This window comes from Geotrypetes seraphini, chromosome 5 (assembly GCF_902459505.1).
Source record: "Geotrypetes seraphini chromosome 5, aGeoSer1.1, whole genome shotgun sequence".
Taxonomy (NCBI): Eukaryota; Metazoa; Chordata; class Amphibia; order Gymnophiona; family Dermophiidae; genus Geotrypetes; species Geotrypetes seraphini.
This window is the reverse complement of record NC_047088.1, coordinates 175,548,712-175,561,894: the sequence shown is the minus strand read 5'-3', so window position 1 is coordinate 175,561,894 and position 13,183 is coordinate 175,548,712. Positions and strand designations below refer to the sequence as shown.

The window sequence follows — 13,183 nt, the reverse complement described above, 5'->3', positions numbered from 1 at the left end:
CCATAAGCTACTGCAAGAGGCCACAGCAACCATTATGAAGAGTGGAAGATTAGGTTTTCACCTTCATTAATCTTCTTTCTTTTCATCCCTGGAGGATTCAGTACGCTAGGTATTCAATCCCTTCCCGCAATCCAGGAGTTGCAGAAATCCAAACATTTTTCTGAGCAACTGCTCCTCCTACCTTAGAGAGAAAGAGTTAGAGCCCCCTACAGTTCAGACCTAAAGTCAAGCAACATACCGGAACCAAATCCATGACAAAATAAGGGGACATGGGGGAACCTCCCCAGTAGCGTAAACAATTTCTGTTCTAGGCTGTTCTGCAAAACATGAAAACAAGTAATAAACAGGCAAAAGGCAACACAGAAAAACACTGAGGAACAATGTAGAACTAACCTGCTGTGTACAATGAGCACCCACATAAAGCAGCCTTCGGTAATATGCATACTCACAGAACAGCGAACTCCCCACAGGACCCATCTACTGGCTGGAAGATCCTGAAGCCTGTAAGAAGAATAACTGAGGCAAAAGAAAGCAGATGATTCAGAATCATTGAGCCTACACAAAGAGGGTAGGCCATACTGAATCATCCAGAGACTAACAGAAAGAAGATTATCGAAGGTGAAAACCTAATCTTCCTACCCAGTGCCACCCCTGACCTGTCCACTTTTTACACGAGCAGTTTGAGGGGATATTCAACGGCACTCTCCAGTTAAGTGGAGCTGGACAGGATGGAACCCTGGGGGATACCAAACTTTGTAGAAGTGGAGTTAAAGGAAGTCCCGTCAAAAATCCCCCTTCCAAATTCACAAGGCCCACCTAGTGAACGGATTATCTATGGCCATAAAATCCCCTTCCTACGTCCTTAGTACCCCCAGTGCCTCCTTCCCATGTCCTTAGTGTCCCCAGTGCCTCCGTACTGTGTCCTTAGTGCCCCCAGTGCCTCCATACTGTGTCCTTAGTGCCCCTAGTGCCTCTGTCCTGCTTAGTGCCCTCAGTGCCCCTTTCTATGTCCTTAGCCCTCAGTGCCTCCTTCCTATGTCCCCATCACTATTTTCCAGACTTTGTCCCACCCCACCACACCCCCGATGCAAGCCAGCCTGCCTGCCTCCCTCTCATTCCACTGAGCAGCATGTTTCCATGTAACCCGCCCACCACCCAAAGCCAGCCAACCTGCCTCCCTCCAACCCATGTTTCCCCCCACCGCCACTACCGCCGCCATCCAGCCGACCCCACTGACCCTCCCACCGCTAGATGGCCGACAACCCTCCCGGCTCCAGCAGCATCCGAGACACAGTAAACACGCTGCTTCGCAGCCTTCTACTGCCCTAATTTCCTCTGCCGCATCTCTGATGATGTCATCAGGGATGCGGCAGAGAAAACCAGGACAGTAGAAGGACACGAAGCAGCATGTTTACTGTGTCTCGGACGCTGCTGGAGCTGGGAGGTTTGTGTTCGTCTTGCGGTGGGAGGTTCGGCTGGGAGGGTCAACGTGGGTTTCGGGTGTGCCGGGTAGGGTCAGTGCCGGGGGGGGGAGAGACGCAACGTGTTACCTGTCGGGTTATTCCATGTCAAGTGATCAAGGGCTCCCTGCATGACCATCACGGATTTTGATAAAACTTTATGCACAAAGTCCCACATGTATCAAACGAACTTTGGTAAAGTTTTAGTTTCGCCTGTGGAATATTCGTGGAGATATAGCCATTTGTTTGACCCCATACTGCAATGACATACAGTACGACAGTGACATTCTGACAACTTTGAGACACAATATCTCACGAGCTATGTTTCCAAAAAAACTGAAACTTTTGGAGCTCTATTCAGTGCTACCAATAATAATTTTTGTCGAGCACTGAATGAATTACAGTAAACTTGGCCGAAAAAATTAGTGCTCCAATAAAAGTCAAAGTTTGACATTACTTAGCTCCCACAATAATTGAGTAATAAATGCGAAATTTGGCGCATAATGTCTCAGTACAACGTTGTTTTCAAAAGTACAATTTCAACCCCCAAGCTCTTTCCATTAGTTTACAAATTAAGTGTAAAGTTGCTAATTTGTGTAAAAAGGCCAAAAATAGGGTATTTTCAGCCTGCTTTTACAGAAAAATACCTTTCAGAAACTCTTTCAAATCAGTCTCATTAGAAAGAGCATATTTCAAACCCCCTAGAAAAGTGGGCTTCATTTTTCAACGCAGGTTAACAATGCCCGAAAAAGGGGGACAAAGTTGGGAGATGTCACCATGGCAACGGCCTACGTTTCAACTTACAATTATGTCACTTTTCACACTGTTTTTCCCTGTTTATTTTTACTCAAGCTTTGGGTACAATTATAGTGTTCTTAATTAATGATTATTCCTAACTAGAAATTGAGGTGATAATTTTGTTGCATGCAGATCACAAATTACAACTTGTTTTCTTTTTCAGATCCACATTATTATTAATTCAGTTTAAAATGGATGCCAACGAATCGACTAATAATAATCCTTTTCTGCCAGACTGTGCCATTGGGCAAAAATTGTTGTCAAAGTGTCATGACGGCACATTTTATTCTAAAAAATGTGGGCTCATTTTTTTACATAATTTGTCAACCGATGAAAAATTGCTTATCACTCGGCGCCCTGAAGTTGAACTGATGGATAAAGACCAAATCTGCCTCCACCACAAAGCAAAGTATCTCGACAAATATGAATTAAAGCAAACATCGTGTTGTAATCCATTTGAAAAGAAAAATCACATTGTTCAAAGTGGATTGTTAAAAGTCGATCTTGCCATGTCTAATGATTTTAGAAAAGTGGCAAAAATAAATATCAAGCCAGGTCAGAAACTTTGCAGTAGGTGCAAAGCCCAATACATTTCAATGAGTGAAGCTACTGCAGCATCTTCATCTTCAGACGATTTTGATATCAGCATCTCCGATGCAGTTGATCAAAGCTTGACTGCTTTAGGAACCTCTCCATTGAAAATTCGAAGGTTAGCTAGTAGAGATAAAGCCAGCTATGTGATACGAAAAATTGAACGTGTGCAGAATGTGATAGCCAAGAAGATTACATCTGCTGCTGGAGTTTCAGCTGAAGAAGTTGGGCCGTCTCATCAGTCTGTAGAATGCAAGTTATGTGAAGATTACACTGACCTCATTGAAGAAATGAAAACGAAAATTGCAATATCCAACAGGTCAATGAAAGTTCAATTATTGACGATGGCCCCAAAAAGTTGGTCAATAAAGGAAACAGCAATGAAGTTTGGCGTTTCAGAGCGCATGGTCAGAACAGCCCAAAAAGTAAAGAAAGAGAAAGGCATTTGTTCTATACCTGATGCAAAAATTGGCAAGTCCCTTCCAAAAGAAATTGCAAATAGAGTTCAAGATTTTTACGAAGACGATGAATTCAGCAGAATATGTCCTGGCAAAAAAGATTGCATTTCAGTCCGCCTCAATGGTTTAAAAGTACAAAAGCAAAAGCGGCTGCTGTTGTGTAATTTAAAAGAGCTGTACGTGGCGTACTGTAACAAATACGGAACTGAAATTGGTTTTTCCAAATTATGTGAGCTCAGGCCAAAGTGGTGTGTAACCGTTGGTGCATCAGGTGCACACTCCGTGTGTGTCTGCACGATACATCAAAATGTAAAGCTCATGCTACAAGGCGCCAATGTCAAAGAGAACTACAAAGTTCTTATGGAAAAAAACTGTGTGCGACCTAAATGTCAAGGACTGTATGCTACAACGATGTCAAAACTGCCCTGGTGAAGAAGCACTAACAGCATACCTGGAAGAAATATTCAAGGATTTAGATCCAGAAGAATCAATAGAATTTAAGCAATGGGTTCACGCTGACCGTGAAACATTAGAAACAAGCGTACTAACCATGGACAACTTTATTGAAAGACTTGCAAGCAAGATTTGGAAGTTGACAAGCCACCATTTCATTTCAAAACATCAAAGTGAATATTTGAAGATGTTGAAGACAGGCTTAAAAGAAACGGAAATGATAGTTTTGATGGATTTCGCTGAAAATTACTCATTTGTTGTACAGGATGCCGCCCAAGGCTTTCACTGGGAAAATTCACAAGCTACGGTACATCCTTTTGTTGCATATTACCTCAATGAAGTGGGCACATTGCAAGTTGTAAACTGTTGCATTATTTCTGATCATATGCAACATGATACGATATCTGTACACGTGTTTATTCAAAAGTTGATTGAATTTTTGGTAACTCAAACAAACATTACCAAAATATACTACTTCAGTGACGGCTCAGCTGCACAATATAAAAACTACAAGAACTTTGTGAATTTGTGCAATCACAGAAATGATTTCAACATTGAGGCTGAATGGAATTTTTTTGGAACTAGCCACGGAAAATCACCCTGCGATGGAGTTGGTGGAACAACTAAACGACTGGCTGCCCGGGCTAGCCTCCAAAGACCATCAACGGATCAAATATTGACGCCAAAGGATCTATTTAACTTTTGTGACCAAAATATACACGGAGTTAAATACATTTATGTTCCAAAAGAAGAAATTGAAGAAAGCAAAAAGTTTCAAGAAGAAAGATGGCATGAAAGCAGCACAGTAGCCGGTACCAGAGAACACCACCAATTTGTACCAGTCGACTCAAACTCGGTTTGTGTCAGCAAAGTTTCAAATGACACAATAAATTTTGTTGCCAAAATTTCTGATACTGCCATTCCAAATTTGAAAGTGTCCGAAATCTTTCCTGGTTGCTACATTGCTTGTACTTACGATAATCAATGGTGGATAGGCAACGTTGTTGAAGTCTCAATTGAACAAAATGATGCATTGATAAAATTTATGCATCCTCACGGTCCAGCTCATTCGTTTTATTGGCCAGAAAGGCAAGACGTTTGTTGGGTTCCAGAGCAACACCTCATCTGCATGCTTTGTGCCCCTTCAGTTACATCATCCGGCCGCCAATATCAATTTCCAGAAACTGCATTGAAGAAAGTGGCTCAAAAATTTAACAGAATGTTATAAAGATTGCTGGCAGTTAAAATCAAAGTAGACTTCACTTCGGCTTGGGAACCATATAAGATACCCAATTTAGGCTTGGGATAAGACACCCTAATCATTGGCTTTGGAACCAGAAAGATACCAACAAAAGGCTTTGGAACCTTGACAAAGAAACCAAATGCGAGGCTTGGGAACCTGGACGAAGTGGCCCACCCGTGGCTGGTATTGCACAGCTATCGGGCGTGACCCCTATGGCGATGGGGTTGCCAGTTCAAACTCTTGAACTGGTAGTGACAATGTCACCATGGACCAACGCAATAGAGTAGTAGTAATACTACGTCAATACAAAACTGTAACTTTAAAAATGACAGAACTATGTTGAAATAGAGGTTGTTGCCGTGGCAACGTCTCCCAACTTTGTCCCCCTTTTTCAGCCATTGTTAACCTGCGTTGAAAAATGAAGTCCACTTTTCTAGGGGGTTTGAAATATGCTCTTTCTAATGAGACTGATTTGAAAGAGTTTTCCAAAACAGATGAAGCAATCCCAGCAGACAGGATATGGACAAACTTCCCAAAGATACAATGGTCAGACTTGGACAGGCTTTACAAAAAATACAGCAAATCCTCATGTGACTTAAACAACTGTCCCTCATACTTACTAGCAACAGCTTCCACCAAATTTAAAGCTAGCCTCACACTATGGCTTCAAACAACATTAAGTGAAGGTCATTTCCCACCGGAATTAGGAGAAATCATAATTACACCTATCCTAAAAGATCCCAAAGGTCCTATAGATAATCCTGCAAACTATAGACCAATCGCTTCAATCCCACTATACATTAAAATAACAGAAGGCCTTGTCGCACAACACCTCTCCAACTACCTTGAAGACCATCACATACTACATCCATCACAATCCGGATTTAGATCCAACCATAGCACAGAAACTCTACTGGTATCACTATTAGACATTGTCCGACAACACCTCAGCAAAGGAAACAAGCTGCTTCTCATTCAACTCGATCTTTCTGCGGCATTCGACCTAGTTGACCATCACACGCTACTCCAGACATTAGACGCAATAGGAATCTCAGGTAATGTTCACAAATGGTTCCGAAGCTTCCTCAAAACACGAACATACAAAGTCAAATCAAAAGAGCACATATCCGACCCATGGTCAAACCCATGTGGAGTACCACAAGGATCACCATTATCACCCATATTATTTAACCTCTTCATAGCATCCCTAGGCATAACCCTAGACGCCCTAAACACAGTATCATTCAGCTACGCGGATGACATAACTATCCTCCTCCCCTTTAACATTCAAGACCCATTATCCACAAACCACCTGAAAATAATAATGGAAACGGTAGAAAAATGGATGTCAAGTCATAAACTAAAACTGAACTCGGAAAAAACTAAATTCCTACTACTAGAGAAGGAAAAAAAAACATCTCTCACAGAACTAGTACTAAATACAATCAAGTACCCAATGCAAAGTACACTCAAGATCCTGGGAATACAACTAGACAGAAACTGCACAATGCAGTCTCAAATCCACAAAATCATCCAAAGAGCTTTCTTCACAATACGTAACCTAAGAAAAATAAGAAAATTCTTCAACAAAGATCAATACAAGATAGTAGTACAATCCCTAGTACTAAGTATTGTAGATTACTGTAACAGCCTATACCTATCATGCCCAAACTACATGATAAAACAATTACAGACAGTTCAGAACACAGCCCTCAGAATCATCTACTCACTCGGCAAATATGACCACATCACCAAAGCATACCTAGACTCACACTGGCTACCAATAAAAGCAAGATCCCAGTTCAAATTCTATTGTCTACTATACAAAGTAATACATGGAACAGCCCCCAGCTACCTAAATAACAGACTACACCGTAACCTCTCACACAGACTAAGGAGAACTCAGAGCCTATTCACTCACCCCCCTCTCAAAGGAACACGACGAAAGAAACTATACGACAGCCTTTTAGCGACACAGGCAGCAAAGATCGATACTACCATCACCAATCTACTGACCAAATCTACAGACATTAAAGTATTCCGAAAAGAAATCAAAACTCATCTCTTCAAAAAACACTTCCCATCATCATAACCTCATAAAAGTATTAGAAAATGTTCTCACGACCACCTCCATCACCACCACCAGCAATACCCACTCTTGATTACATGTACTGCAATGCTACTGGAAATGTCCAGTCCTCTAACTTGTAATCCGCTTAGAACCGCAAGGCACAAGCGGAATAGAAATCACTAATGTAATGTAATGTAATGTAATGTATTTTTCTGTAAAAGCAGGCTGAAAATACCCTATTTTTGGCCTTTTTACACAAATTAGCAACTTTACACTTAATTTGTAAACTAATGGAAAGAGCTTGGAGGTTGAAATTGTACTTTTGAAAACAACGTTGTACTGAGACATTATGCGCCAAATTTCGCATTTATTACTCAATTATTGTGGGAGCTAAGTAATGTCAAACTTTGACTTTTTTTGGAGCACTAATTTTTTCGGCCAAGTTTACTGTAATTCAGGCATTCAATCAGTGCTCGGCAAAAATTGTTATTGGTAGCAATGAACAGAGCTCAAAAAGTTGTGCAGGGTAGCTAAGTTTCAGTTTTTTTGGAAACACAGCTCGGGAGATATTGTGTCTCAAAGTTGTCAGAATGTCATTGTCGTACTGTATTTCATTGTGGTATGGGGTCAAACAAATGGCTATATCTCCACAAATATTCCACAGGCGAAACTAAAACTTTACCAAAGTTCGTTTGAGACATGGTGGACTCTGCATATGAAGTTTCATCAAAATCCGTGATGGTCATGCAGGGCACTTTCCAAGAATCTGATCACTTGACATCGGCAGTCCTATGTCCTAGAATAGAACCCTAAGCGCGCATGCGCACTCTGCCGACCATGGAACTACAGATCAGGGAACACGGCGGTAAGAGTGCGCATGCGCGCTTGGCGTTATATTATAGTAGATACACACATCACAACTGAGCCGATGGTTCTTCTCTCTCTGACGCTGCAAGAGTGTAGTGACTGTTCTAAACGAGTAAGGTCTTGCAATATGAGTACATACAGTATACACTGTAACCACTGTACAGCCTGAGATCGGGACTCAGCAGCACCCCTAGCAGTTAAACATAAGAAGTGCACTGATGTGTGACCCGGACTGGAGTCACCCTGCAGGATTGGAGTATTCAGAGGAACTTAGCAAAAACACAACCACAGTTGTAAAATAATATAAGTTTTACTCTCAAAATAAAGTCTAGAATGGCACAAGCAAAATGGATAATGCTCTTTGCAACAAGAATCAAAAGGCCAAAAACAAAATACCAAAATAAAATAGTAGCTCAGGTTTCTTTCTTTCCATTAAAGAATAATAATGTTCCTGAGCTTTTGCTCTCCTCAGAGCTTATTGGCTTGGTGAGCTCTCAGCCTGCTCCCACGCAGCAGCAACAAAGTTCTCTACTCTGTTATGTGCACAGTTCCCAAAACAGAAGCCTCCAGCAGCCTTTGGAGTACTGCTGGGAAATAAAGAGTGTCCTCGGTTTGCCTTTCAGAAACAGCTTTTCAAATAGCTATCAAAAATTCCCTCCCAGGGTGTTTGCAAATCTCACCCAAAAATAAACACTCTTAGCTTCAGATATTCAAACACAAAATGCAGAGTTCAAAAACAGAAAGTCCAAACTCCCAGTTTAGAAAATCATTACTGGCACCTGGTAGTAAATCCAACCTCCATCAGTACAGGATCTTCACCAAATTCCACACGCAGACTCTCTTGCAACTCCATAGCAGTTTCTTCATCCGGAAGTGGTAAATCCAATGAGTCACCAGCCTCAATTACCTCCATGGGTGTACTGGTCTCACCTCTGCCTGGACCAGGGGAATCATTGTGGGAGAGGAACCTTATCCTTCTCCCTAGCCTGCCTAACTGCTTCTCCCAAACTGCTGACTTTTCTAGAGCAGGGCCCCGCCCTGATCTAGCTGAGTCAGCAGGTGCTTGCACAGCTCTTGGGCTCCCCCGGTGGTGACCTGGATATCTGCCACTAGGTGAATTCTTGGGCCTACCGGCTTCCCCTAGTGGACAGCAAGATTTCACAGTCTCTAATTCTAATTCTGGAGGACTAGCAGGCTCCGGGGAATCATTATAGTGTCCAGGACAGGCTTTGGGTGTACCTCCCATGGGCTTTCTACCACCCCCCTCTTGCCTGCTCTCACCGGGACCTCGGCAGACCTAACGTCTGACTGGTCACAACACGCGTCACATCATCACAACTGAGCCGATGGTTCTTCTCTCTCTGACGCTGTAGGAGTGTAGTAACTGTTCAAAATGAGCGAGGTCTTGAAATACAAGTACGTATAGTATTTTGTATTAAAGGTTTTGGGTTGTGGAACAAATCATCTGAGTTTCTATTATTTCCTATGTGGAAATTTGCTTTGATATACGAGTGCTTTGGATTACAAGCATGCTTCTGGAACGAATTATGCTCGCAAACCAAGGTTTTACTGTATATACAATGGTTTATTTAATATTAAGCAGACTAGTATCAAAATATTGGCCTAATTAATTAATCTCACTCATAGAAATGAAATTTATTTAAACCGACTTCCATTGTTACTTCAAATATCCTAACTACAAAAATGTCAGATATAAAATAGTTTTCAATGGCTTATTTTATTATCAAACAACTAAATGGTGGAATGCTCTGCCATTAGATATTAGGAAGTTAGATAATGATATGGCATTCAGGAAAACACTGAAGGTGTATCTTTTTAATCTCTTTTGCTAAAGATCTGTCAAAAGTTTTTACCTGTTTAAATTGTAATTCCTGGAGTAACGTCCAGTCTCTTTATCTGTAACCGCATTGAACTCTGCTGGATAATTGCTGGATATAAGCACATACTGTATTGTGTCTTCTCTTGGATAATGCACCATCTCATCCCGACAAGGATGAACTAAGAAGCGCTGGCATTAGAGTGCTTTTTCTGCCTCCCAATGTCACATCATTGTGTCAGCCAATGGACCAGGGCATACTAGAAACATTAAAGAAAAAAATATCACCATAAGCTTCTTGCAATGCTTGTTTACACCCTGAATGAAAGGAAAGGAATGTTTGATGTTTTAAAGAAAGTTAATATCAAAGATGTTATCTAGTGGATTGCTCAGTCATGGGACAAAATCATGAAGAAAATTACTTTCTAAGAATGAAAATGAACAAGGACATGACAAAGAACACAGAGCAGTCAAGGAAGATCTCCTTCCTTTGTTACAGGAAATACCAGGCAGTGAGAATGCTTGTGAGGATGACATAAAAGAATGGATGTAGGCAGACAAACAAGAAGAACTAACTGACAATGATGTGATTGCTAGGAAGGATATTGAAGGAAATTAGGGAAGTTCTGGCAACTTCACTGGTTGGCCTTTTCAGTGCCTCTCTTGAGTCAAGACTGGTACCAGAGGTCTAGAGAAAGGCAGATGTGGCCCCTCTCCACAAAAGCGGAAGAAGAGGTAGGGAACTACAAGCTGGTAAGTCTGACTTCTATGGTATGTAAATTAATGGAAACACTTCTAAAACATAGAATAGTGAAGCTTCTGGAATCCAATGGATTAAAGGATTGGAGGCAAGATGATTTCACTAGAGTTAGGTCTTGTCAGACAAATCACAGGAAGAAGAAGACAGGCAAAAATATCTGGAAAAGTTAAGAAAAGCTGATAAAGTAGTTAGGAAAGCAAATATGCAAATGGAAGAAAAAAATAGCCAACATGGTTAAATAAAGGAAAGACATTTTTTTTTTCTTAGATATGTTAGTGATAAGTAGACATGCAAAAGTAGCATTGTGAAACAAAGTGATTGGGCCGGATGGCATACATCCAAGAGTACCGAAGGAAATTAGGGAAGTTCTGGCGGCTATTCCAGGGTGTTTGGCTTTTCAATGCTTCTCTAGAGTCAAGACTAGTACCAGGGGACTGGAGAAAGGCAGATGTGGTCCCTCTCCATAAAAGTGGAAAAAGGAAGAAGTCTGACTTCTGTGGTAAATACTTTAGAATAGTGAAGTTTTAGAATCTGATGGATTCCAAGACCGGAGGCATCATGGTTTCATTAGAGACAGGTCTTTTCAGAGTAATCTGATCATTTTTTTTACTGCATGACCAGAGTTAGATAGATGGACAGACCTAGATGTAGTGTATTGAGATTTTAGCAAAGTGTTTGACATGGTTCTACACAAATGTCTAATAAATAAACTAAGTGCCTTTGGTATAGACCCCAAAGTGACTGAGTTAGGATCTAGTTGAATGGAAAGCAACAGTGGGAAGTGTTAAATGGAGCTCACTCTGAGGAAAGGGATGTTACCAGTGGTATAGCACAAGGTTCAGTTCTTGGGCCTGCTCTTTATAACATTTTTGTAAGCAATATTGCTGATATGGTTTGCTTCTTTGGGGATGATACCCAAAATATACTATAGGGTACATAACCTTGCTGGTGTGGATAATATGAGGAAGCGAAACTTAAGGAATAATGCTAAGAAATGCAGGGCCATACATTTTGGCTCCAAAAACCTGAGGGAACGGTATAGTTTAGGGGATGAAAAACTTTTGTGCACAAAAGAGGATCGGGACTTTGACCATCTTATCAACATCTACAATCTTGCCCAACAGATAGAAAAGGCAATGGTAAAGGCTAGAAGTACAGTATGCTTGGGTGCATTGGGAGAGGAATGGCCAGTAGGAAAAGGGAGGTAATGATGCCCCTATAAGACTCTGGTCAGGATCCAAGTAAAAAAAATAGGCAACCAATCTACAGTACAAGATCCAGAATAGGCATCAAACCAGCAGATCGATGATAATTAAGCTTTTAATTATTTATGTATTTATGATTTTAATGTGGTGAATACAATTGGAATTTTTATTTGGCGAACAGCTTTATTGTCATTGATCTGCTTGCTTGCTGCCTAAGACTCTGTTGAGACCTCAGTTAGAATAATGGGCACAATTCTGGAGACTGCACCTTCAAAAAGTTATAAATAGGATGGAGTCAGTCCAAAGGAAGGTTACCGCAATGGTTAGTGGTCTTTGTCATAAAGCATATGAGGACAGATTTCAGGATCTCAATTTATATATTTTGGAGGAAAGGTAGTATAGGGAAGTTACGATAGAGAAGTTTAAATACCTACCGTATTTTTCGCTCCATAAGACGTACTTTCCCCCAAAAAAGTGGGTGGAAATAAGTGTGTGTCTTATGAAGCAAATATACAAACACCCCCCCACCCCTGGCGGTACCTTTAAATGGAGGGGCTGGGATGGAATTTAACAGTGCTGGGGGGGCTGGGATTGAATTTAACAGTGCTGGTGCGGAGTATGTAAAAATGATGATTGATTGGGGGGGGGGTGCTGGGTCAGAATTTAAAGGTGCTGAGGGGTATTTAAAAATAATGATTGATTGGGGAGCTGGTCTGGAATTTAAAGGTACTGGAGGTATGTGGGGGATGATTTAAGGTACTGGGGAGGCATGTGGTATGGTGGGGACGATTTAAAGTATATGGGGGATGATTTAAGGTACTGAGGGGGCATGTGGTTGTATGGTTGGGATGATTTAAAGCAGAGGTGTCCAACCTGTGGCCCTGTGAAGTATTTTGTGCAGCCTCGGTTGAGGGCGATGCAATGTTTTCCTCTGCTGCCCCCGGGTGTTTACCATCTTGCAGGCTCCCTCCTCTGTCTTGCTGCAGCGTTTGCGCGGCCCCAGAAACATTTTTTTCAGCCAATGCGGCCCAGGGAAGCCAAAAGGTTGGACACCCCTGATTTAAAGTATATGGGGGATGATTTAAGGTACTGAGGGGGCATGTGGTTGTATGGGATGATTTAAAGTATATAGGGGATGATTTAAGGTACATGAGGGGTATGGGGGAATGATTTAAGGTACTGGGGGTGTGGGGCCTGCCTGCCTGTTTGTCACTAGGCCTGCCTACCTGTTAGGCCACTAGGCCTGCCTGCCTATCACTAGGCCTGCCTGTCACTAGGCCACTAGGCTTGCCTGCTCTGTGCCCTGCCCCAGCCTAACACTAGACCACCAGAGGGGGGGCAGGGTACAGAGCCTGGCAGGGAGAGGGGACAGGATGCAGAGCCTGGCAGGGAGAATTTAGTTCAGAATGTTTTATTTTCTTGTTTTCCTCCTCTAAATCT

The 13,183-nt window shown here is 41.8% G+C and overlaps 1 protein-coding gene across 3 annotated transcripts in view; it reads right to left on the bottom strand.

Moving 5' to 3' along the window:
• HECW2 (HECT, C2 and WW domain containing E3 ubiquitin protein ligase 2) overlaps positions 1–13,183 on the bottom strand; it is a 487,554-nt gene that overhangs the window by 410,079 nt on the left and 64,292 nt on the right. For all 3 annotated transcript variants that reach the window (XM_033946090.1, XM_033946087.1, XM_033946093.1), the window contains exon 2: positions 9,816–10,038. The gene's annotated coding sequence lies outside the window, so the exon portion shown is untranslated. The remainder of the gene's footprint in view (positions 1–9,815; positions 10,039–13,183) is intronic.